This window comes from Ambystoma mexicanum, chromosome 8 (assembly GCF_040938575.1).
Source record: "Ambystoma mexicanum isolate Mex_15411 chromosome 8, UKY_AmexF1_1, whole genome shotgun sequence".
In the NCBI taxonomy this organism is placed as follows: Eukaryota; Metazoa; Chordata; class Amphibia; order Caudata; family Ambystomatidae; genus Ambystoma; species Ambystoma mexicanum.
In genome coordinates, this window is record NC_090929.1 from 138,462,361 (window position 1) to 138,488,736 (window position 26,376).

Consider the following 26,376-nt stretch of genomic DNA (forward strand, 5'->3'; position numbering starts at 1 on the left):
CTTGTTGATGCTCTTCTCTCTCTTTGAGTAAATACAGAACCCTCAAGTGTAATTGATTAGCACTGGTGGCGACAATTGGGAGTCCTGACTTGCATCCTGCTGCGTTCCATTCTAACTCCAGCCAAGAAGGGTGGAACTCAGACTTGGGGACCATGCATGCCAGCTGTGAGAAGTTGGGTGATTCGTACAAGTTTGGACATCTCAGTTCCCCCACCTTGGGGAAGGTAAATATTTAGTCATTCTTGAGTTCATTACAAAACAGATTTACCAGAGGAAATATATTTGTCTGTCAATGAGGTTCAAAAGGAGTTTTCAAGTCTGGAAATAAGGTGCCAGCAAGCGTGTACCGGCACCTTTCTGGACTGGAAAACTCCAACTCTGCCGGTAGGGCTGTGACATACTGGCAAACTTGATCAGCTGGTAGTTCAGGCCCCTACCGGCAGATAATTGCTGCAATCACAGGCACCGGTTTTAGGGGAGTTAAGTGCCTCCACGCCTGTAAAACTGAGATCCTTGCCATCTGGACCTCTGCTCCCTCCTTATTCCCTTCACACTGGCGTTCCTCTTTGGACTCTTCCCCTCTGCCCTCTTCTGAAGCCAGAAACCTTGGAGTCATCTCCGACTCCTTTCTCTCCTTCCTCCCTCATACTCAGGACATTTCCAAGAAGTCGCACTTTCAGCTCTTCCTTCTAAAATGAATTCTCCCCTTTCTCACTTTCCCTCAGAGGCTCAATGTGACACAAGCCCTGCTTCTCTCTGGGCTTGACTATTGAAATAGCCTCCTCCAGAATCTACCATCTTCCACTCTGCGACCCCTCCAGCTAATCCAGAATAGAGCAATGAGACTTATCCTTGGCCTTTGCCCAGGGGCCGCATCTCTCCTGCACTAAAAAGTCTTCATTGGCTCCCGGTTGCTGCACTGATTAAATTCAAATCCATCTCCATCATCGACAAGGCTGTCTGGGCCTGAGGGCCACACTATCTTCACTGTTATCTTACTAAATACTCCCCCTCTAGACCACTACACTCTTCTGGCTCTAACTCTCTGTGCGCAAAGTGTTTTGCTAAACAAGGGCAGGGGGTCGTTCTCTTTCCTCAGCTGGCTCCCTCCTATGGAACAGCCTCCCCCTATCCTCTGCGCCTTGAGCAGGACTTCTTACATTCCGGAAGCTCCTTAAGACTCTCCTCTATACCTCCTCCTTCCCTTCTTATCTCCCCTGCTAATCCTACAGTTGCTGCGATTGGTGTCCTGGGCCCTTATGCATCCTCAGGGCCCTGACTTCCCGCACCCAATCGACTCAGCTCCTATCTGCACTTGCACTCACACCCTCCGCCTTGGTGGCTCGCACTTACACCCCTCGCAGCTCCAGGCTGTTTGGCACTCAACGTTCCTAGCACTTCATCTCAGACTTTACAGCACTGCCCCCTGCCTTCTTCCTTGCTGCACTTGCACGTTCTGAATACTCACAGGACATAGTAGGTTTGTCCTGTTTTCCTCTTCCCTCCACTGTTCTTGTATAATGTGCTTTTAATGTATTTTAATGTATTTCCCACTCCTGCACCCTCCTTTGCCCTGTGGTCGCTTTGAAACAGTATTTTCTTATTGTGTAAGCGCCTAACAAGCAAACAATAAATATATAAATAATTAATATAAATAATTAAAGTCCTTTGGAGTCATACAAATGGGGATTTACACCACCTACCACCACTTGCAATCCTGCAGTAAACCCACAGGATCAGATGGCGGTAACAATATTTCTGTTTGGCGGTAGTTCCGTGGAAATTCCACTGAACTGCCGCCAAACTTCGAATGAGGGCCAATGTCTTATGTGGTGAGTCCCTGATTGTATGCTAGCCTGCACTGGCAATACATAGCGAGAACGCAGCACTGGAGATGCCAGGTTCCAATTACAATTACCTTTCGTTTTATCGTTTATAGATCAACTCATTGCAACTCATAGGAATTAATTCATGAATGTTCCAACCCACAGGAAATAAAAGGTAAACTGTTGAACGGAAATGGAGGTTATACATATATATATTTTTTTAAAGATGTAAGGATGGTGGGGGGGAGAACACTATGGAGGGGGGAGAGAGACTGAAAGTGATTCTTCTGAGCAAGTTCTTTAAAACATTTACAGGGGAAAGAGACTGGTTAAAAACAGTGAATGAGGTGATTATAAAGGCTCAAAAAGAGGAAATATGATCAAACATGCATTTAATAGATAAATATTGGTACAAAATGAATGGGTGGCAAGGGGTGCAAGCATACACAGACCAGCATGTTGTTGATTACTTTAAAAAAAAAACACTTACATTGTTAGATAGATAGTAATGTTAACTCTAAACATAAATCTAAATTTGTAACTACACATTTTTGGACCCATAACTCCAATCTCCCCTCCGCCCACTGATGCATTACTCTGATTGAATTTCTTTATTTTATTCTATGTTATGTTGATTCATACCGTGCACCGCTACCACCCAGGGGCAGTCTTCAGGCCCTCCTATGTTATCTTCTCTCTGCTGCCTACATATTTTCTCAATGTCCAGTTTCTTTTTTACTATCACTCACCCTGCAACATGCATGAGACAGAAATGTGTTAATACACTCTGGGCAACATTAGGCCAATGTGCCAATGCTCCCCACCTCCACTTAGGGATATTCGATCAGAGCACACTACTGTGATCTCCACGTACCTCGCGGGCCCGATATGCACAAAGACCCCATAAATAGGCATACGTCCATTACACACCACTTATTGCCAATTAGGAGTTGGACACAGACACTGGGTCCTAAGGCTACTTACTGCTGCTCAGCGCCTTCCGATGCAGTCTGGTTGACCAAGCCACTCTTCTTCCTTACCGAAGGTTGGGCATTTCTCCCAGTTGGCACACTTCCTCACTCAGGGGTCACCACACCTTCGCCAGCCAGTGCATGTTCTACATGAATGTCAATGGTGCTTGCCATATATATTCCTCACCTATAGTAGAACTGGGCACGGGCTCATGCCTGAGCCAAGCAGTCTGTATCCAATCGCCAACTGGTCGCTGGGACCTTCCTTGAACTTCCTCAATCTACAGTTTTGTTCAGTAAAACAGGGCTTTCTGCTCCTACCCAGGACTGATAACTACTGTAGTGAATTGGTCGGACTAGTCCCTGTTTTACAATGTGGCACCACTGTTCGTGATATGAGTGGGTACCAGGGAAGCACCGCTCTTGATTGGTCTGGCATGCTTATATATAGGATGGTGGTAGCAGAGCAAAGCTGTGGTCTTCCTACACACACCAGGGCTCCGGAACCCCTCCCCAATTCCCCACACTGGGATGCCCTGCTTGGGGTCAACAGAGCCAACCCCTGTATTGGCACTTCCACTCTACTGTGGGAATGTAGCATTGGCCATGCCAACAAGCATCACACACGTTTCTGATGTATGTCAACTTTGCAGCACTTCCCGCCGGCCATTGATGAGCCCGCAAAATATTTTTTCAGCAACTGAATTGACTGCTAGTGCAAACTCATTGAGACAGAGACTTTGTGAGGGACCTGGATTGGAGAAATCACGTTCTGTTGTTTACATATTATATCATTAAGTCTATGTATAATCTATATCTATTATAATGTACATACAAAACACGTGCAATACCAAACTTTTAACATTCACATAAATTGGGCAACTCTGAGCGCCAATGTGTGAATAGTTGACAAAATAAGGTCAGTTGGTCTGGTGCCTCTCTTTATACCAAGTGACGTCAAACTACTAAAAGCTCACGACAGAGCTATGTCCTCGGGAGGTTGCATATTGGTGGGACGGTGAGAGCGTCAGTGGCAAGACTGATTTGCTTTAACTCTGACAATCCATCTAAGGTCCATTACTCAATCTCGTTGAGCAAGCAAACTCCCACCCCAGCCTCCGCTATCTGTACGCACGCCCCAACTCCCCAGATCACACCCTATGCCTTTTTTCATATTCATTGCCCCATCCAACCTGTTATTTAGCCCCCACATGTCCTCCTTTTGCCACTTATTTGTTTTCATCATTTTTTTCATTTTGCCTCTTTTCCTTATTCCTCATGTTTTTGTCTAATCCTTTCCCTCTGTGACACCCAGCGTCGTACGGGGCCATACAATTGTTGCGGGCACCTATTAAAAAGTGGACCAAAGTTGCAAATGGCTATTCATTCTTTTGTGATACTGTTTGAATAGTAGCCAAGGGGGATTTGTTTGATGAAATGTGATACAAATTGTGCATTTTAAAGAATAATTATTCAGCAACACTGGTCAAAACGACTAGCCACGTAGTGAAGTAACTCATCAAACCGGCCAAACTGGCCCACATTGGCCAAATAAGTGGCCCACTTTGACCAAACAAACTGGCCGAACAAGCATTTTGCATTTTGGGTTCACCCATGGGCCTATTGCCCTATAGGCCAGTCCGAGCCTGGTGACACCTATTATATTTTTGAATCACCCACCTTATTAGTTCTTCTATGCTTACACCAAGATGGCACCTCCCCAATGTATTCCTTTCCGGTTCTCAATGTTCTACCCTTTCCTCCTCACAGCCTTATGTGACTCTCCCAATTTTAACACAAGGCCTTGCAGTTTCTTTGCCTTTTTTCCCCATGAGGTGGAACTGGCTGCATTTTTGCAGAAAACATCCCTCCCCATTCGGCTTTGTCTCTCACCATGTTTTACGATGGCCGCATCCCTGAGCTCTTAGTGCTCACACCAGCACCAGGGGACAGGGCCTTTGCTCGTATCCGATCACCGCCCCCACCCCTCCACCCCCACCCCACACTTATTGCAGGAGATACCTGTACCCTCCACATGCATTTTAGATTTGCCCTTTAATTTCACTGCAGCTAAATACTGCGCCAAGGCATTTTTTGTTCACTGTCCTCTATAATGTTTCTGTTTATTTTAAATGGGCATATGCAGCGCTTAAATGCGAATGGCTGGACTGTGAAGATGGGCCGAGCCTCTAAATTGGCCCACAGAGACCTTAAACCGGATAAAGTACCCATCCTGCCCCATATATATATATATATATATATATATATATATATATTCACTGAAAAGCTTTAGTTAAGGTGATCAGATTTAACGCAACAAAACCCTTTAAATTCAAACAGATTTAACGCAACAAAACCCTTTAAATTCAGCAGATGTGGGAAGTGATGATCATCTTAAATTGGTGTCCCCCGTGATCTAATAACATGTTATTTTTATAGTGCTTATGCCTAAGTGCTTTACACAGAACACATATACATACAATATCACTCAACCAGAGTTGGTACTCATTTATCGACCTCAGAAGGATGAAAGCCTGTGTTGGCCTTGCCAGTATTTAAACCTGTGACCTGCAGATCACATAAAGATTGCAGCAGCTAGCGCTCAACCCACTGAGCTATCTTGACGGCCTCTAATTTTGTATGTCATTGTGAATCCCATCTGTTATGTATGTGCTCATTGGCTTTGCAATAGGAGTTAAGATGATCATCACTTCCCACATCTGCTGAATTTCAAGATTTCATTAAATCTGATCACCTTAACTCTCTCTTAACACAAATTTCTAACGTGAATTTCAAGGGTTTTATTATACCATAGTTTATTCAAGGTCCACTAGCCATGGCCTTCGGCCGTGGCCTATATACATGTTGCACCAATAGGTTTCTTTAGGCCCACTAGCTACAGCCTTCAGCCACTGTATATTTTAAAACACTTTAGGCCTGATTCATAAAAGTATTTCATAATGGCGCAATCCCATTGAACAATATTTTAGAAATCAGGGCCTAGGTTTCTTTCAATCCCACTACTCTTGGCCTTTGACCATGATGACTACGGCCTACGGTAGTGGCTGCTGCACATGTTTCACCAATAGATTTCTTTGGGGCCCAGTAGCCATGGCCTAAGGCCTTGGCCACTGTACATGTTGTACGAATAGGTTTTTTTGGGGCCCACTAGCCATGACCTTTTCGCCATAGCCAGTGACCACGGCTGAACCAATAGTTTTCTTTGCGGCACACTGCACATATTGCACAAATAGGTTTCTTTGGGCCCACTAGCCATACCCTTCAATCATGGCCAGTGTATATGTTGCACCTATAGGTTTCCTTGCGGCCCATTGTACATGTTACACCAATAGGTTCCGTTGGGCCCACTAGGTATAACAAACAAACAAAAGTCCACTCTATTTCGATTCCCACGGGACTCCCCCAATATTCCCCTGATAATGGCAATGAACTACAGATACAGAGGCAATTAACTACTCACGCCTGTGGTATTCCCGCGGTATTCCCACGATAATGTGAAAATGCTTCAAAATAATAAAAAAGACTATTCCCTGCCCTTACAGGCACTCACCAATGGCCTCCCTCCTCTTTCTATGCCCCCCCACTCTGCTGAACTGCTTTCCCCTCCCCGGCCATTGCCCACTTTCGCTTCACTCTTTGCTTTGTGTGGCACATTCTTTTTTTCCCCAAACTCTGTTTATTCAATGTTCTAAACAGCAAACAAAAGCAAAAGAAACAAGCATAATCATAAACACAGACATGAAAATAAACATGAGCATAATCAGCGAAGTAGTAGCCATAGTCGATTGTGACCATTCAGACCATCTGATGCGATTCCAGATATTGAGTTAATAGACTTTTCAGTTATCATATTGATGGCGATAAACAGAAGCCGCTTGGGGTGAGCAGTGTCCCTTGGCCCTGGTCCCCCGAGCTACCGCTCTACATTACGGGGGTCTGTTTCTTGGCTCGGGCACAGGGGTCGATCCCTCCAACTCATGTGCGTAGGTTTGGAGGGTGATACTGTGGGTGTAGTGATAGATCTATCTATGTATCCAACCCTATTGACAACATAAGGTATTTGTATACAGTACATTAAGTCTCGATCCTGCGTGTCACAAGGTGCTACTTGGTCATATATACGTCTCGAGTAGTTCCCAGTAGCGGTCCCCTCTGGTCGGGTTGAGGTTAGATTGCCTCTTGAAGGCTGCCCTCTCCAGTTTACACATTTCGGATAGTGCTTCTGACCACTCTGTGAGGCTGGGTGGTATTGTTGATTTCCAGTGAACGATCAACAGCTTGCGCACCGTAAAGGCCATGAGGGAAATAAGTTTGCGAAACAAGTTATCATCATGCCAATCTTCCTTGTCAGTTCCTAAAATCAGCACCCTCAGGGTGAAAGCAAAATCTGCACCCTCTATGTCTGTCAGTGCTTGATGTATCTGACGCCAATATGAGTTAATAATGGGGCAGGATCCTAATACGTGGCCCATTGTTCCTATGTGTGCGCATCCTCTCCAGCAAAGTGGTGTGAGTTTAAGCCCCATTCAATGCATTTTGGTAGGCGTATAGTACAATTGATGTAGGTTCTTGTACTGCACTTCCCAAATCATTTGCCACTGTTCCTCGGTGATCCTTGGAGTTGGCTTGAGTGCCTGGGAGGCCCTCGCGTATATACTGCAGGGTTGGAATTCTTGTCTTCTTGGAGTGCCTTTCGTAGTGTTTCTTAGCTGCGCCTTTACACACCCCCACACACAGACTACCCGTCGGCCCCCACCGGCCTGGAGGAGCAGCTGCTGTGAACTGCCCTCCGGTTGTGTAAATAGACTGTTGGCAGTTTAGCGTAGGTGAGCAACTCACTTCCAGGTGCTCGGCGGCCCAGTCTGGGGTGTGGTGGTGGCGTGCGGTGCCTGAAGGTTTCCTTATTCGGCCACTAGCGTTTGGTCTGGAGGCCAGTGTGCAGACATAGCGGCTCAGCAGTGGGGATACACATGGGAGTTGGGCACCAAGTTGGATCAGCGGGTGTTGATCTTGCTGATCGTGTTGGGAGGAACTGTCTAACGTGGGGCCTCTGTGTGCAAGAGTGTTGTGTATATGCGTATCCGCCGAACGCGGTATGGATGCGGCGTTCCATAGTGCTCAGCCAAATATTCAGGATGCAGCTTTAATCCCATGTCAGTAGTCCTGGCCAGGTGCCTTTTTATGTGCTTAAAATGTCCCTCGTTTTGAGGTGGGGGTTGTCTGTGCGTGGCCGATTGCTGGTGCGCCCAGAGTCTATGTCTATGCTGGCGGCGGAGTGCCCGCAAATCCCGCCAAGGAATTGGGTACCGTGTGGTTGCTGTGCCCCATTTTAGTCAATGCAGAATGAATGTCCGCTGCGCCAATATCTGCCCCTGCAGCGTGCCCGTCTTACTTGGGGAAAGGCGCAATCATCACCCCTCTGATGGCTAGTCCAGGGGTAGGTGGTGCCACGTGTGCCCTCCGGTCCGCCGGTTGGAGTTCCTGCAGGCACCTTGGGTTCAGCTGGCTGTGGAATTGCTGAGGGAACTCCGGGGCAACCAGGCGGGCCCCGTCTTCATCTACACCCGACCCGCAGGCTGTCGTCCCAATGTAGGCTCCCACCATGTTGCAGGTCTCAATGTCAGTTAGCGTCCGTCGCTATGCTGTCTCGTCCGTCCCAGCAAGGGCACACCTCCAGGTTCTCAGGAGTCAGAACGGGCTCCGGTGGGTAGAGCCATGACTGCGTCGGGTCCCAGTATCACAAGCAACAGGGGCTGTTACGGAGCCAGGCATTTGTTTGGCGCAGTCATTTACCCTTGCTTTCACGCCATTTCCTCATGCAGCAGGCCGCCATGCCACGCTGGAACGTCTCTTTCAAAGACGATTATTTCCAAAGCCGCAGTGCGGTTTATCTCCAAAAATCACTGAGCTTAGTAGGTCTGGTTCCGCCTGATGCCGTCTCCATTTTAATGCGATTTGCTATGTCTGATGCTGAAGGAGTCGCCTTCACATGATTCCCACCTATGGAGCACTTTCAGCCTGCCGCCATCTTGCTCGTGCTCGTGAGCGCCACCCGTGTGACACATTTGTTTTTCGGAGGGCATCTTGCATTATTACTGCATTATTACTGTGGGAATCTCACAAGAATCTCACAAGATTCCCTCGGTATTCCTTCGATAATCTGAAAATTTTCAAACTGTAACTGGCACGCCAGACCATACCCAACTCTCCAATTTGACATGGTATACTCTTATACTCTATAACTTAATTATTTTTCTGCCTAAAAATAGCTTTTTTGGGCAATTTTCATTTTTGCATTCCAACGGTATTACTGCGGTAATCGCTTGCTTCGAGCAAAAATAAATGAAATGTGCATTTCATTTCTGAAAAGTCTCTTCTGCAAAGCAGCATCGAAGATATAGCAACATTTTTGGGAGAAGGGTGATCCCTTCCCCATCAAATATTTTAAAACCTACTTGACGGAATAACCCCAAACTTGTCTTGGAAATTAAGTCAATGTTTTGCACCCTTTGGGCATGGCCACTTTCCATAGTACACCATTGGGTTCCTTAAAGTAATCCAGTAGCCATATCCTTTGGCCACACCCATTAACCCCCACCTCACTGCAGCTGTAAAATTCCACTTTTTTTGTGTTGATTTTATTTTTTTAAAAACATGGTTATATTATCAATGTACTAGAAATAACCCTGGTTATCTGTAAATGCCAGCAAATAACTGCGGTTATCTGTAAAAAGCATGCACAACCCAAAACTCTTCCCTGCCCTCTCAAGTACTAACCAAGTGCCCCCCTTCTCTTGCCATGCTCCCCCACTAACATCAAGTCCTTTTTTCCTCCCTAGCCCTCTTCCATTCCCCCAAACACTCGTAATTTCGTGTGATGCACTTTCTTTCTGATCCTGTTTTGTACTATAATCGCGGTTATCCCCAGTATAACCCTGGTTATGTGAACACGTTCAAGCTCTGAACTTAGTCTCCAGCCCCCCAATTTCTCATAGGACCCTCTTTCCCTTGCGCATCTCTAGCCTGATGGCATTTCACATTTTTTCCTACTCCAAACAGCATTTTTTCCATGTTTTCGGCTAACCCCGGGTTATACCCATTATAACCGCGGTTATTTCTCGCATCGAAAAAGAAATGGTGGCATTTTCATTTCTGAAAAGCCTCTATGCTGCAAAGCACCATGGGAGAAATAGCTATAATTTTGGGAGTAGGGGGTACCATTTTGTGGTGTCTTTTCATCTAGAGGGAGAAAACTTAGATGGGGGTCTTAAAATGTTTGGACTGCTTATAAAATGTAAACCAACGCTTGACAAAGCCGCACAAAAGTTTGCAAAAGGATTACAGACACAACTTTGAATGTTTGTGAAAACTTTAAAGGCATTTTGTCAAGAGAGGGGAAAACTGTAGGGGGACCAAACATTTTTGAAAATGGGATAGGCTTGAATGGGGAAAAAAATCTGCTTGTGGCTACAGCCTGAAGTGCTGGACGGATATGCAGAAAACTTGAGTGAGGTGAATTGGCAAGGACCGAAAGCATGCTTTTACATATTTGTCCTGTGTTTTATTTTTTGAAACTAGTGGTAACTTTGGTGTCTGAAGCATAGCCTTCGGCCTGATCTTCTGTGGAATGAACAAAGGTCATCCCCCGGACAATATGGCCACTGGCCATGGCCATCAGGGCATGGTTATGGGGTTAAAGTGGGCATGGCCACCAGGGACCGGCTATGTGGTTAAACTGAGCAGTGGACCTGGCCCCTGTCAAGGACAGGTGGAAAAAGAGTGATATAACTGGTGCCTGAGACAGCCTGTGGCCATGGCCAGGTGGCAGATACCAGGGACTGGCTATGTGGTAAACATTTTGAAATTGGGGCACTCGAGAGCCTGACAAAGATGGTAATCTTTCTGTGGAGCTCCTAACAGTGGGAAGGCCGTGCTAGTATGCAACCGATTGTGTAGGCTGAAGAGCCAGTTTGAGATACAGGGGGCTGTCATGGACCCCTGGGCAGGGGCTGTGTCACTCTTGGCCCATTTGAGGTGGCAGGGGCTGAGACATCAGACCAGAGGTGGAGGCCTGCGGTGGTGCTTGGGTGCGCTGTTGTTGTGTGCCAGATGTGCCTGTGCCCGCGGCGGCGCTTAAATCATTGGAGAAAGAGGCTGGACTTGTGGGCAGAGCTGGGGCACACAGGCACACCAACGGCAGTGCCTGCGGCCCTGCCCTGCATTACAACGGGGTACCTAGACCTGCGATGGAAGAGGAGCAGGTCCATGGCCAGGCGAGAGCATGGAGCAGTCAGCCAGCCGGAGGTCGGCCCTCACTGGGTAGCTGGATCTATTGGCTAGTGAGTGCGTAGACAGTAGCAAGCAAAGGCACTGAACAGAGGTGGTTCAGTAAGGTAAAGTCCAGTAAGAAAGCAAAGGCTGAGGAGGCAGACTTGTTCTCACATCGTGGTAGAGAACACAGCCAGGAGATGATGGCTGCCCAGTACTCTGTGATGGCCGCATTTGTAAGGATAGAGAAGTCAATGTCGTGGCTCGGAAAACAAATTTGACAACATTTGTGAGAAAGTGGCCCAGTTGGAAACAAGAAACACAACGTTAGAGCAGAGAATGAAGACAATGGACCAACAGTGTGCCCAAATGTTGCCCTTGGTGCAGCGTGCCGGACGTGATTTAGATGCTGAGACTAAGGGGTACCTGGCAATGGACTCTAGACTGGAATACTTGGAAAATGTGGCATACGCGACGCAACTGCTGATCATTGGTCTCCCATCAGCAGCAGAAGGGGATGATCTCATGGGTTTTACTGCCTACTGGCTCCCAGAGGAGCTCACCTTGGAGGTGGACAAGGATCCCATATATGTGGACACATGCCATCCTATTAAATTCCCCAGCCTGTCCGCAAACAAATCTGTGGGTCCGATGCTTATAGTCAGGTTTGCTGAAGCTTGGGAACGGAGTGGATTTTGAAGGCTGTGGTAGCCAAGAAGTCTTTGACATTCCAGGAGCACAAAGTCCATGTCTTTCCTGACCTGGTGCCAGTGACCGAAGGAAGAAGCTAAACATCATAAGGAAATCTTTTTTGGCACGAGACAGGACGGCTTACACCAGCTAAACTGAGGGTTTCATGCAACGAGAAAGAACACATTTTTTGGTATGTCGAGAGGGCTGAGAAACAGCTGGCAACCGTACTGGCGAAACCATCATCTCGCCAGGACAAGGGATGAGGCGTGCTGGGGCTGGAGGTTTTGCCTCGGTTCTGGTATCTCCTAGATCTGCAGAGCATGATTCCATTCCTACCTCGGCAGTGGGCATCTATGATGTGGCAACTGAGTTCCATTTGGGGGACATGACATGTTACATATGACTGTGGGTTTATGAGTACAGGTAACAACTTGCTTGAATATTTTTTACATTTGCTGTTATGGTCCACGCCTGGTGGGGGCCTCAGATGCGGGCGAGGGCGGTGGGTAGCACTGAGTGAACAAAGAGAGCGTTTGATACGGACATTTGTCTCACATTATTGGACTTTCCCCCACTGCTAAGAGGACTTGCAGGGTGTCTTTGGCACATTGGGTTGGAATGTTATGTTGTTGTTTTTTTTCGTGGCATGAGCCCTCCATGAGGAGGATCCCCCTCTTGTTTGTATTGGCATATTAAACTTGCAAAAAACTAAAGTTAAACCGAACAAAAACTGAAATTGGAATAGGCTTGAATGGGAAAATAAATTCTGCTTGCGGCTACAGCCTGAAGTGCAGGACGGGTTTGCAGCAAACATGCACAAGGAGCAGCAGCAAGTACCTGAAAGCATGCTTTTGCAAATCTATTCTGTGGCCCTCATTACGACCCTGGCGTTAACCAATGGCGCTATTAGCACCATGGTTAACGCCGGTAATTTACCGGATCCGCCATGGTGACATGGGGAATTACTGCCCCATACCAAGGTTGGCGGGGCGGTAATTCCACATTTACCGCTGGCCCTTCCCCATTCCCATTTTTGCCCCATAGGGCTCAATGGGAATGGGGAAGGCAGTAAATACGGTACTGCAAAATGCGGTACCGTAATCACCTTCAAGGTCGCTTTGCGGGTCCTTACCTTAAAGGCTGGTAGAGACCAGCCGTTAAGGTCGGTACCCGCAAAGGGACCTCGTATCAGGTGTTAAGGGATTACCGGTACCGTTACCGGTACCGGTAATACCTTAACGCCAGGGTCGTAATGAGGGCCTGTGTCTTATATTTTCCAAAGTTTCAACATGTAGGCACCAAAAATAGTCATGTAACTTTGGTGCCTGGGCAGTGGAACTAGCTCCTTGCAAGGACACATGTCTACTCGGATTTGTTAATTGGGGACTGTATCATGGCTGAAGTCCATTGCCCCACGGCTTGTGCCATGAACACTGTCCATTGGTCACATTATAGGGATATGGTGGGCACTGGACCAGGATGCAGGCTAGGTGCAGTGGACAACAAGGGTGGTTTGGTGGGTCCAGGTTTATGGTCGAGCCTCATGCCCCATGTAATTCAACCATGACTTGCAGCTCCAGCATGCACTGCTGAAAATGACACACATCAGAATGCGCTGCAAACAATGTTTGCTAAAGGAGGTTTATAGTCCTTTCATATATGTTAAAAGAGGAATTATTAATAACTCAAATGCAGTGTTGTAGCATCATGAAATATTTCCACTTATAAAATGAAATTCAGTGAACACACTTTGCTAAAGTGTTGTTATGGTTACAACGTAAAATCGAAAAACTAAAGACATGTGGCAGTTATGGTAAGCTCTGCAACCATTAATCTTGGCACCATCATGCACTGCTAAGATGAACACCCAGGACACCAAAGAACACAATATAAATGATATCATCGATGACACCACTCCTCTCTTACAATGCTGATGCAAAGTCCCTACAAGGGGTTCTGTTTAGAGTTTTGATAGCAACACATGCAAGGTGATCAGAAGGCCTCTTGTCCAGTTATCATAATATTTATTTAATGAAACAGAAACGTTCTACTGATGTGTTGTTGTTAATGTAATGCATACAAATAGGCAATGGCTGCAACATGGACCATAGAAGTAGAGTGTTCTTAATCTGATATGTTAGGCCTGTAGACTCATAAATCCAAGCCTACCATAATCTTGACTAATGTTAAACTTGGAATCAACAGCTAAAAAACCAAGAATTTCTACACACATGTGTTAGTAGAGCACCATTGCATGCACATCAGAGACACATATAGGCAATCTCTAGTAAGGAGGAAACATACTATGACCAGAAAATAACAATAAGATTATAATTCACCATCATGTATAAAAATTGTATTGTCTGTCTGGGCCTGCTAATTGTTCCATGCGTGTGCACCATGGGACCAGGCCAAACCCTAAAGAAAGTACATAAGAACACAGCACATGGCTAAGGTCTACATACACAGCACCTTTAGAGAATGTGTATCATGTTTTCAATGCAGTATGATCAGATCAAGGCCTCTGCTTAAAATGTTACTGTCACTGAACACAAGCAACGCCCCGGATATGTGATATCATCAGTGATGTCATCAATGATGCCATCAATGATGCCATCAGTGATGCAATCTTTCATGCCCGTGGTGCTAGTCTTAGCAGTGAATGACGGTGGCATGAGTTATGGTTGCATAGCTTACCATAACTGCCAAATTTCTTTGGTTTTTTGATTTTACCTCCCAACCATAATGTCCCTTTAATAACATTTTTTCAATGAATTTCATGGGTTTTTATTAGTGCAACTTAAGCATAACGTCCCTTTAACAATGTTTTTTCAGTGAATATCTATATTGCTACCGCTACTTGGTGCCACAGAGATTAACATATGTATATATATGCTGTACCACATTGCCTAATTTATTTGAATATTATAATGTATTATTTATAAATATATAATACATGGCAGCCTGCAAAACGTGCATAAAAGCTTGTAAATCATGCACTTATTAGAAGACAGTTGTTGCATCACTACTGTTCTGCAATCATTTTATGCGCTTCAGTTTTGACATCACTAAGCCTGCTGCTTCAGCCAGCATGGGGCAGAAATCCAGCTCGTGATACGCTTCTGCAAATTCCTTTCTTGTAAAATAGCTTTCTGTGACACTTTGGCGCCATTGACTGATCAGGAACAGTTTCTGGTAGTATGTTACTTTGTGCAATACTGGAGTTGAACACATGAGAGCAAGAATCTGCATGTTATTACTTACTTTAAAGTACCAACGAAAAAAAGTTTTAAAATGCATTTTTATGAAACTGCTTAAACTATTTTTTGGAACACATTAGAAGCTGCATATGATTATTAGCACCTGGGGCAGGGCCGCAGCCAATCAGGTTCCTTGGTTTGTGGGTTGATACTCCTGATCTCAGCCCGCATTCCATGGAACCCGATGGCTGCTTCTCCCGCCCTGCCATCTTCTCCACACCCACCCACCCTTTATCCTTCCTTTTTTACTAATCTTAACTCCTGGTCCTAGCCCACCTTACGTAAGGGTGGCGGTGGCACAGCCTGCTGCAGCAGCTTCCCTGCATCTTGCTTTTGCGGCCACCATGGAAATGGAAGAGGGGCTCCTATATTATTAGTAATCCAGATTCTACACTGGATATATTATATTTCAGCAACTGGGAGATCTCTTACAATATATTAAATAAGAGGGCAGGTATTAAAGAGGTTGACAGTGTGTGGCCATTTTTAAAAGAAATAAAATCCTACTGTTCATAAAATGAATACCTCAAATGACCTTGGTGTTCAGTGACCTTATAAAGGGAGTCCTCAGTGACTTACAATATTGTTATGAGCCATGGTAGGGGTACTTTATCACTTACATATCATAATATTTTGGAAACAATGTGTTAACTCTAATAATAGGGGACTTCATATGTCATTATACATGATCTGGAAGGTCGTAGATAAGCGTTTGACCATAGGGGAATAGGAACCTGCACCTTATGATTATTAGTTTCAATAAGAAGTTCATTGAGATCTCATTATCTTGGTATCACTTGAATTTTACAACCACCTCTTTACCTGGCGCTCCTTAAACACCATCACAACAGTATCTGGTATATGACACTGACATTGGGTTATAGATATGGCTCCTTATATCCACTTTTCTTTCTTCTTTCTTTGTGTCCCTTATGGTCTCCCTATGGCTTATATACTATATTGAAGTGTATATGAAATCTATTTTGCATTAGGTTTCTATTAACAAGTGCTTGATGGGCCTGGTTGCATTTGTGACTGACGGCCATTCATTAATTCATTACTAATTGTTGGCATGAGGTTCACCTCGAAATTTAAGGGAAAGTCATGACAGCAGCACTATATGCATGTGACATGAGATGAATTGTGACATTCTTTTATTAACATCTTTTATTAATATCATTATCATTATTTAAGTTTCTCTTGTTCTCTATTTACTTTTCAAGAGTACTGTTGTTTTTATCCTAATTCATTTTTTTGTTTCAATGTAATGAATTTGAATCAAATTGAATATGGAATAATGAATAATTAATTGTTCGGTTTATATTCTTAATTTTTATCATGTGTAAAGTATTATGTTAAAACGATATCACATTAAATAAAATAAAAAATATGTACAATCTACAATATAAATATATGAAATCTAGTGTTTATTCTCAAACAATATTTTTTCTGTTCAGACTAAAGCATTATGGAAATCCTCCTATTCTTTTTGGCAACGATCCATGTCATTCCTGCAAACAGTAAACAATCATATTTCAGATGATGAAATGGAGTAAAAAGCACAATGCTAAGCACAACATCAGTGGAAAGCAATCAGCAGCGAGGTCAGAGCATCCTTCATCCACACTGACAAAAACAGCCAAGCCATCCACTAAGCGCAGAGCAAGCATCTTTCGCCTCCTTTGCATGAACAGAGCAGAGGTTTTGCTTGGGTTTGAAGTGCCGTGCTTAAATGCTAATAATTGCCTGTGCTGCTGTTATCTCCTGCAGCCCAGCAGTCCTACGCAATCAAGTGCATTCAGCACAAGTGCTCGGGGGGGGGGGGGGGTATCATTATGCGCCTCTCCAGTCTCGATAGGGGACCTGTTTAGCGACCACACGTCACATCCAAAACATGCATTCGCCAGCCCCTTTCAACCGGGAGCCTTGCATATCTAGCTGGCACAACCCCCATCACGAAACCATCTCTGTTAACTAGTAAACACAAATGACGTGACAACTGCATGCGTGTTTCCACACATTGGCAGCGCTCTCGGTCGCTCACACTTCGTTACTAAAAGGCCATGGATTGCCAGAGACACATCACACCCTTAATGTCATCCCAGGAAGCATCGCCATGTGGCTGTTGGCCCTGATGACAATACAGGAGGGGATGCCCTGTGACTTTTGGACCCTTTGACATTTATTTATTTATTTATTTATCTAGTTATTCATTTATAGCAGCACACATGACCCATGGGCGTCTAGGCGCTAGTTACAGGAGAAATGACATGTATGCAGGGTGCGAGATACAGGATGAGCAAACATATATGCAAGGTGGTGGAAGAGTCAAAGCCAGGTAATGAGAGCCATTGGTTGAACAGGGAAGTCTTTAGCTGTTTCTGGAACAGTCTGTAAGAGGGTTCAGTTCTCAGGGCTGGGGAGAGCGAGTTCCAAAGTGTCGCTTTACATCACAAATGTAAATCAAAAGTGCCTAAAATAAGTGTCAGGTTAACACAATGACAAAAAGCACTATATGTGTATGACATTGCTGGGAGCTGAGAGCAATTAGGCTCCTGCTTCTACCCTGGGAGAGCCTGGTTAGCTTTAAACAAACAGTTACCAGGAGCTACCTTTGGCTCCCTAGGCCAATTGGTGATTTACAAATATGAAGATGTGAGATCTACTTTATGTTTTAGAATTGAAATAAAAAAGAATTAGGACCCATTTAAATAAAACAGATCATACATAATGAGCAAAAAGTTCAAGAGTACCTCTGATGTGGAAGCTAAACAGGGACGTCATTTCAAAGCCCGGGGTAGCGGAAGTGTCATCACATGACCCTTGACCTCTGATGACATCACAGGAAGTGATGTCATTTGACGATACCCCGAAGTGACAGTACAGGAAGGGATGGAACATGACCTTTTACCCCTTGACAAAACAGGAAGTGGCATCACATAGTATTGTTCCTGAGTACACTATGAAAAATATGGTTACAATAACCCTGTAACGTGAAATACATTTCATACAAGAATGGATCGGCAGAAAAAAAAAATGCTATAACTGCAACTTGCAAGAAGGAAAATAAATAGTCTGAAATTGATGCTTATTCTACTCTAAATGCTTTTTGGAGGATGTTATTTGCATTGTGAATGTGAGGTATTTAAGAACAGACTAACTGCCTGATTCATGGAATTATTTGCGTGAAAAACAAAGATTTGCGGGCCTTTCTGCCTGAAAATCCCCATACTTCAAACAAGGATTTTCGGGCAGAAAGGCATGCAAATCTGCGTTTTTCACGCAAATAATTCCTTGAATCAGGTTGTTAATGAGTGACTCGCCCCCTGAAGTGTGCCTGAAATAAACCTTCAATGAGTCTAGCAATTATTGTATAGAATTCCAGAAATACAAATTATTTGTTATTCCTATTCTTTCTTATTTAGGTTCACTGCTCATAGTGTTACACTTTTGGAACCTCCCCCCCGTTTTTTAAAGAAGCCTGAACAAGCAAGCCAGCCACTCCAGAAACAAAGAACCACAAGGCATTGGCCACCGGCCAGGCGATTGAATTTTTAAAAAATAAATAAAAAATAAGGGGTAGCAAGGGAGACCACAGGGGTAGCAAGGGAGACCTACCTCGGGGGTCGCAAGTGCGACCCCTGGTGACCCCTAAATGACATCCCTGAAGCTAGATGTTCAGTACGCTGTGCACTTGCTCCTGGTTTCCCAGTGGCAAATCCTGCCTACTGAGTGATGCTTGGACCCAGGAGCTCGTGTTAGCTCCTGGTAATCGAGTCTCAACTTCGAACCCTCAAGACCATATATTAATTAGGGTGTTGCATCGATTTTCTAAGGGTGCAGTCATGATTATCGCTTACAGCAAATCAAGATGTCTGCCAAAACGCACTTCAGGCAAATTTTTAAAAAAATGTCTAACTTGCCCAGAAAAAGACCAGCACTGATTGGTCAACCGTATTAGGTATAAGATGACCACGTCAGCTGTAGGTGAAGCTCACTTCAAAGCCTAACGGTGACCACCACCCGCCCAAAGAAAATAGCAAGTAACATTTTCAATAGCGTTATGTGATCTTTTAAGGCAACCAAGGAAATAATCCAAAAATGATGGCCACAACTCTCACTCATTCACTGCACTGCTAATCTGCTGGGCAATTTCTATCAGGCTTTGATGTGTCCATTGCAGATCAATTTGTTTAGTCAAAATGTATTAATGTATTTCTACTAACATTGTTTTTTATGTAACTAATTGATTTCTTTTTGTCAAAAGCCAAATCATGTTTGTAAATACTTTGGAAAAGCACATTCGCAGAATTCAGCATTTTGCACATTAAGCAAAATAGGAGACAGGGCACAAATGCACCGTCATTTGTTGACCTCGCCTGATCATCACCTTTCAGTGGATAGGTCCTGGAGTCCTTGCCCACCTCACTACTCCTCTACCACAGAATAGCACAACCTAATGTCATCACACTAACTACTAAACCTACAGATGTTACAGTTTGCTGATCAAAAGAGCATTGCACATGGGCCTACATGCAAACGCCTGTTGCACTTCTGGTGGCCGCCAGAGTGCTGCAAAGGCAGGAGCAGGTAAGTGGGGCAGCAGGGGGGACATTAGGAGGGAGGTGGGTGAGGAGGGAAAGGGATGGGACTCGAGTGTCACACAGGCGTGTGGCCGGACCACCTTAAAAATGACACCATGGCATTGTTGGTAGCAGCCTTCCTAAGGAGGCCTTCCCCTTTTTCGCTCTAATGCTATCGTGATTTTAGACACACATTTGATGTTACAAATGTTAGCTACTGAAGAAATCAAATTGTGCTTAAAATTTGTTAAGCAAGATGTGATTTCTGCAGGGATGGCAAAATGATTTTGATAAAACATTTCAATTACCATTGCAACCTGGTCGTGTAGAAAGTCAACTCCCTCTGCTATCAGTCCATTGAGTGCACCAATTTCAAGGTCATATGCCAATGTGATTTAAAATGATGTATTTATTTCTTACATACGTTTCTTTATTGCTTACTCGGGTACCTACACTTCCAGTGTAAAGGGAGGGTTTGTATGAAGCAATATAGACGGTGCAGACAATTATTTTCAAATTCATCGAATTACTTTGCCCCGTGAGAATATAGTTTCCTCTTCCTTGGTCTTCATTTCATCCATAAAATAATATAGTAAACCACCCAATAAGGGCAGTACAGGCTGCGCCCATATTAACAATCACCAAACAATACCAAAAGCAGTTGTGGACTGGCCTACAGGCATTGCCCGATGGGCCTCGTCCCCATGGCCTCTTTTTGTGAGGGAACACAGTTTTCTGTTCTTCTTACCCTCTCCTTCTCAGTCACCAAACCCCTTTTGTTCTATTTCTCATTCCCCAGATGCTATGGAAACAAAGGGTCTCATTATGACTGAGGCGGTAGCCGGAGTCATGAAATTACTGGCACCCGGCAATGGGCAATGAAAATTCCGGCCCCACCGGACCCGGTAATTGCCCATTGCACTACATATAAAGTAGGCGGTTGAGTGAGAGGCATGGAGGGTAAGTGTCCAACTTAGGTTGAAGTCTGAGAGAGTAATTCAGCTTAGGTCAGCAGATCAGAAGAGTTTCATGGATGAGTCTGATAAAGTAATAACCCAATAATTCAAACCAGTAGGCCATACACTTTTGGGCATCATTTCCTTGTTATGTACTGTGACTAGTCACACGTGTCATTAAGCCAAGAAAGGTGTCTCAGCAGTCTGGTGTCTCTATTGGTAGTCATGCGATCCATCCCGCAGCGCTGTGGCCATGCAGGGCAGTAAGTGTGAGGTGTTGGAGGTCCACTAGTGCTGGTGTAAAGAGGAGATTACTGAGTTGAGCTGTTCGTTTTCCTCCAGATCCAGAAAGTGGATCATTAGAAAACTGCACGTTTTCTACCTACATTACATATACAGTGTCGGGTAAGCAAGAGGCATGGAGGGTAAGTGTCCAATTTAGGCTGAAGTCAGAGAGAGTCCTTCAGATTAGATCAGCAGATCGGAAGAGTTTCATTGATGAGTCTGATGAAGTAATAACCCTATAGTTCAGGTTGAAGTCAGAGAGAGTCATTCAGATTAGATCAGCCGATTGGAAGAGTTTCATTGATGAGTCTGATAAATTAACCCTGTAGTTCAATCCGAATGGCCACACACTTTGGGCATAATTTCCTTGCTATGTACTCTGATTAGTCACATGTGTCATTAAGCCAAGAGAGGTGCTCTCAGCAGTTTGTTAACTGGGTTGGTAGCCATGTGATTCATCCCACAGTGCTGTGGCCATGTGGGCCAGTAACTCTGTGAGGTCCACTAGAGCTGGCGTCTTCCCCATTCCCATTGAGCCCTGTGGGGCAAAAATGGGAATGGGGAAGGGCCAATGGTAAATGGGGAATTACCGCCCGCCAACCTTGGTATGGGGCAGTAATTCCCCATGTCACCATGGCGGATCCGGTAAATTACCGGCGTTAACCATGGTGCTAATAGCGCCATTGGTTAACGTCAGGGTCGTAATGAGGGCCACAGAATAGATTTGCAAAAGCATGCTTTCAGGTACTTGCTGCTGCTCCTTGTGCATGTTTGCTGCAAACCCGTCCTGCACTTCAGTCTGTAGCCGCAAGCAGAATTTATTTTCCCATTCAAGCCTATTCCAATTTCAGTTTTTGTTCGGTTTAACTTTAGTTTTTTGCAAGTTTAATATGCCAATACAAACAAGAGGGAGATCCTCCTCATGGAGGGCTCATGCCACGAAAAAAAACAACAACATAACATTCCAACCCAATGTGCCAACGAGACACCCTGCAAGTCCTCTTAGCAGTGGGGGAAAGTCCAATAATGTGAGACAAATGTCTGTATCAAACGCTCTCTTTGTTCACTCAGTGCTACCCGCCACCCTCGCCCGCATCTGAGGCCCCCACCAGGCGTGGACCATGACAGCAAATGTAAAAAATATTCAAGCAAGTTGTTACCTGTACTCATAAACCCACAGTCATATGTAACATGTCATGTCCCCCAAATGGAACTCAGTTGCCACATCATAGATGCCCACTGCCGTGGTAGGAATGGAATCATGCTCTGCAGATCTAGGAGATACCAGAACCGAGGCAAAACCTCCAGCCCCAGCACGCCAACCTTGGAATGGGGTGGTAATTCCCCATTTCACCATGGCGGATGCGGTAAGTTACCAGCGTTAACCATTGGTTAACGCCAGGGTCGTAATGAGGCCCAAGGTGTTTGTTTTCCTCCTGATCTGGGAAATACTATGAGGATGAGGCCAAGACCACCAGGCCCACCTGATGTCTGTCACTGACCAGGTAGAGATGGAAGAATATGAGAAAATGGTCGCTGGTGAAAGACAAGCACTATAAAAAAGGAGAGCTGAGCAGTAAAGCAGAAAGGGAACCCACTAATTCTGCAGCCATCATGTATATGTCAAGTGTTTTTACCTATGGGGTGAGAGATCTGATCGCAGGCTACGAGACACCAGTTCACAAATGCATGAGGAGACAGAAAGCCCAGTACATTCTGAGTGACCGAGGGGAGTGAGTTCATAGAATAAATGTAGAAAGTAGATCCAGGAGTAAAGCTAAAGATCAAGGAGAAGAACTAAGCAGTGAAAGAATGATTGTACAAATAAAAGGTGCATTTTGAGGTTGAATATACGTTTTCATGGTGATCCAAAGAAAGGCCACACTCAGAAATCATTGCATATTGGGTGACTGAGTCGAACTTCTTTGCGTAAACTAAAACATATGTCTTGAAAACACTGCATACTGGGGACACTGCAGAGAAGTGAAGAATACTCCTGCTAAGAAACTGCTTCATAATGAGCCTTTGTACTAAGTGCTAGCTGAAGAAAAAACATGCAGAGAAACCACTGCATACTGGGACACTCAGTGCAAGTTTCCCCAGAGATCTGAAGGAAATATATGCTGAGAAACTGCTGCCTACTGGGAACACATAGTGCAAGTTCCCCCAGAGAACTGATGGAAATCTATGCAGAGAAACCGCTGCATGCTGGGACACTCAGTGCAAGTTTCCCCAGAGATCTGAAGGAAATATATGCTGAGAAACTGCTGCCAACTGGGAACACACAGTGCAAGTTCCCCCAGAGAACTGAAGGAAATCTATGCAGAGAAACAGCTGCATGCTGGGACACTCAGTGCAAGTTTCCCCAGAGAACAGAAGAAAACATATTCTGCGAAACCGCTCTTTAATGGGACATTCTGTGCTAGTATCACCAGAGAACTGAAGAAAACACGTGCCAGAAACTGCGGCATACTGGGACACTCAGTGCAAGTTCCCCCAGAGAACTGAAAAAAATATATGCTGAGAAATCACTGCATACTGGGATGCTCAGTGCAAGTTGCCGCAGAGAACCAAAGGAAATATATCCTGAGAGCCTGATGCATACTTGGACACTCAGTGCAAGTTCCCCCGGAGAACTGAAGGAAATATATACTGAGACACCCTGTATACTGGGAACACTTAGTGCAAGTTCCCCCAGAGAAGTGAAGGAAATATATGCTGAGAAACCACTGCATACAGGAAACACATAGTGCAAGTTCCCCCAGAGAACTGAAGGAAATATATGCTGAGAAACCGCTCATACTGAGACACTCAGTCCAAGTTCCCCCAGAGAACCAAATGAAATATATGCTGAGAAACCGCTGCATACTGGGAACACATAGTGCAAGTTCCCCCAGAGAACTGAAGGAAATATATGCTGAGAAACCACTGCACGCTGGGACACTCAGTGCAAGTTCCCCCAGAGAACTGAAGGAAATATATGCTGAGAAACCGCTGCATACTGGGAACACATAGTGCAAGTTCCCCCAGAGATCTGAAGGAAATATATGCTGAGAAACTGCTGCCTACTGGGAATACATAGTGCAAGTTCCCCCAGAGAACTGAAGGAAATCTGTGCGGAGAAACCGCTGCATGCTGGGACCTTCAGTGCAAGTTTCCCCAGAGAACAGAAGAAAACACATGCTGCAAAACCTCTCTTTAATGGGACATTCAGTGCTAGTATCACCATAGAACTGAAGAAAACATGTGCCAGAAACTGCTGCATACTGGGACACTCAGTGCAAGTTCCCCCAGAGAACTGAAGGAAATATATGCTGAGAAACTGCTGCCTACTGGGAACACATAGTGCAAGTTCCCCCAGAGAACTGAAGGAAATATATGCTGAGAAACCACTGCATGCTGGGACACTCAGTGCAAGTTCCCCCAGAGAACTGAAGGAAATATATGCTGAGAAACTGCTGCATACTGGGAACACATAGTGCAAGTTCCCCCAGAGAACTGAAGGAAATATATGCTGAGAAACCACTGTATGCTGGGACACTCAGTGCAAGTTCCCCCAGAGAACTGAAGGAAATATATGCTGAGAAACCGCTGCATACTGGGAACACATAGTGCAAGTTCCCCCAGAGAACTGAAGGAAATATATGCTGAGAAACCACTGCATGCTGGGACACTCAGTGCAAGTTCCCCCAAAGATCTGAAGGAAATATATGCTGAGAAACTGCTGCCTACTGGGAATACATAGTGCAAGTTCCCCCAGAGAACTGAAGGAAATCTGTGCGGAGAAACCGCTGCATGCTGGGACCTTCAGTGCAAGTTTCCCCAGAGAACAGAAGAAAACACATGCTGCAAAAACTCTCTTTAATGGGACATTCAGTGCTCGTATCACCATAGAACTGAAGAAAACACGTGCCAGAAACTGCTGCATACTGGGAGACTCAGTGCAAGTTCCCCCAGAGAACTGAAGAAAATATATACTGAGAAACCCTGTATACCTGGAACACTTAGTGCAAGTTCCCCCAGAGAACTGAAGGAAATATATGCTGAGAAACCGCTGCCTACTGTGAACACATAGTGCAAGTTCCCCCAGAGAACTGAAGGAAATATATGCTGAGAAACCACTGCATACTGAAAAACACTTAGTGCAAGTTCCCCCAGAGATCTGAAGGAAATATATGCTGAGAAACCGCTGCCTACTGTGATCACATAGTGCAAGTTCCCCCAGAGAACTGAAGAAAATATATGCTGAGAAACTGCTGCATACTGGGAACACATAGTGCAAGTTCCGCCAGAGAACTGAAGGAAATATATGCTGAGAAACCACTGCATGCTGGGACACTCAGTGCAAGTTCCCCCAGAGATCTGAAGGAAATATATGCTGAGAAACTGCTGCCTACTGGGAATACATAGTGCAAGTTCCCCCAGAGAACTGAAGGAAATCTGTGCGGAGAAACCGCTGCATGCTGGGACCTTCAGTGTAAGTTTCCCCAGAGAACAGAAGAAAACACATGCTGCAAAAACTCTCTTTAATGGGACATTCAGTGCTAGTATCACCATAGAACTGAAGAAAACACGTGCCAGAAACTGCTGCATACTGGGACACTCGGTGCAAGTTCCCCCAGAGAACTGAAGAAAATATATACTGAGAAACCCTGTATACCTGGAACACTTAGTGAAAGTTCCCCCAGAGAACTGAAGGAAATATATGCTGAGAAACCGCTGCCTACTGTGAACACATAGTGCAAGTTCCCCCAGAGAACTGAAGGAAATATATGCTGAGAAACCACTGCATACTGAAAAACACTTAGTGCAAGTTCCCCCAGAGATCTGATGGAAATATATGCTGAGAAACCGCTGCCTACTGTGATCACATAGTGCAAGTTCCCCCAGAGAACTGAAGGAAATATATGCTGAGAAACCACTGCATACTGAAAAACATTTAGTGCAAGTTCCCCCAGGGAAGGGAAGTGCAAGTTCCCCCAGGGAAGGGAAGGACATATATGCTGAGAAACCGCTACATACTGGGACACTCAGTGCATGTTTCCCTGGAGAATTGAAGGAAACAAAAGCTCAGAAACTGGTGCACACTTGGGCATGAGTTTAAGTTTCATGAACAAACTGAAAAAGCTGCTGTTGAGAAAACCTTGCAGGCTGGGATGGTGAGTGGAATGTCCCAGAACAATCTAAAAGAACCACTAACTAAGACACTGTTGCTTACTGGAATAATGAGTAAACTAAAAGAATCAATGGTGCGGAAAACACAGTGGCCCTCACTATAAGGTTGGCGGAATGGGTTTACCGGCACCGGTATAGGTGCCGGTGCCGGTAAACCCGTTCCGTCCTATTACAAGGTCTCCTCGCGGGACCCGCAATGGGGGTCTGGAAAAACCAAGCGTCCTTACCGGGTCCCGCAACGGGACCAGAGAGCTAACAACGGGCCCGTCATTAACGGGCCCGTTGTTAGCTCCATCCCCATTCCCATTGAGCCCTATGAGGGCTCGAATGGGAATGGG

General features: G+C 45.1%; 1 protein-coding gene across 4 annotated transcripts in view; it reads right to left on the reverse strand.

The window, feature by feature from the left end:
* Positions 1–26,376, reverse strand: part of GARNL3 (GTPase activating Rap/RanGAP domain like 3) — a 1,295,083-nt gene that overhangs the window by 263,012 nt on the left and 1,005,695 nt on the right. The gene's annotated exons all lie outside the window — the stretch shown is intronic.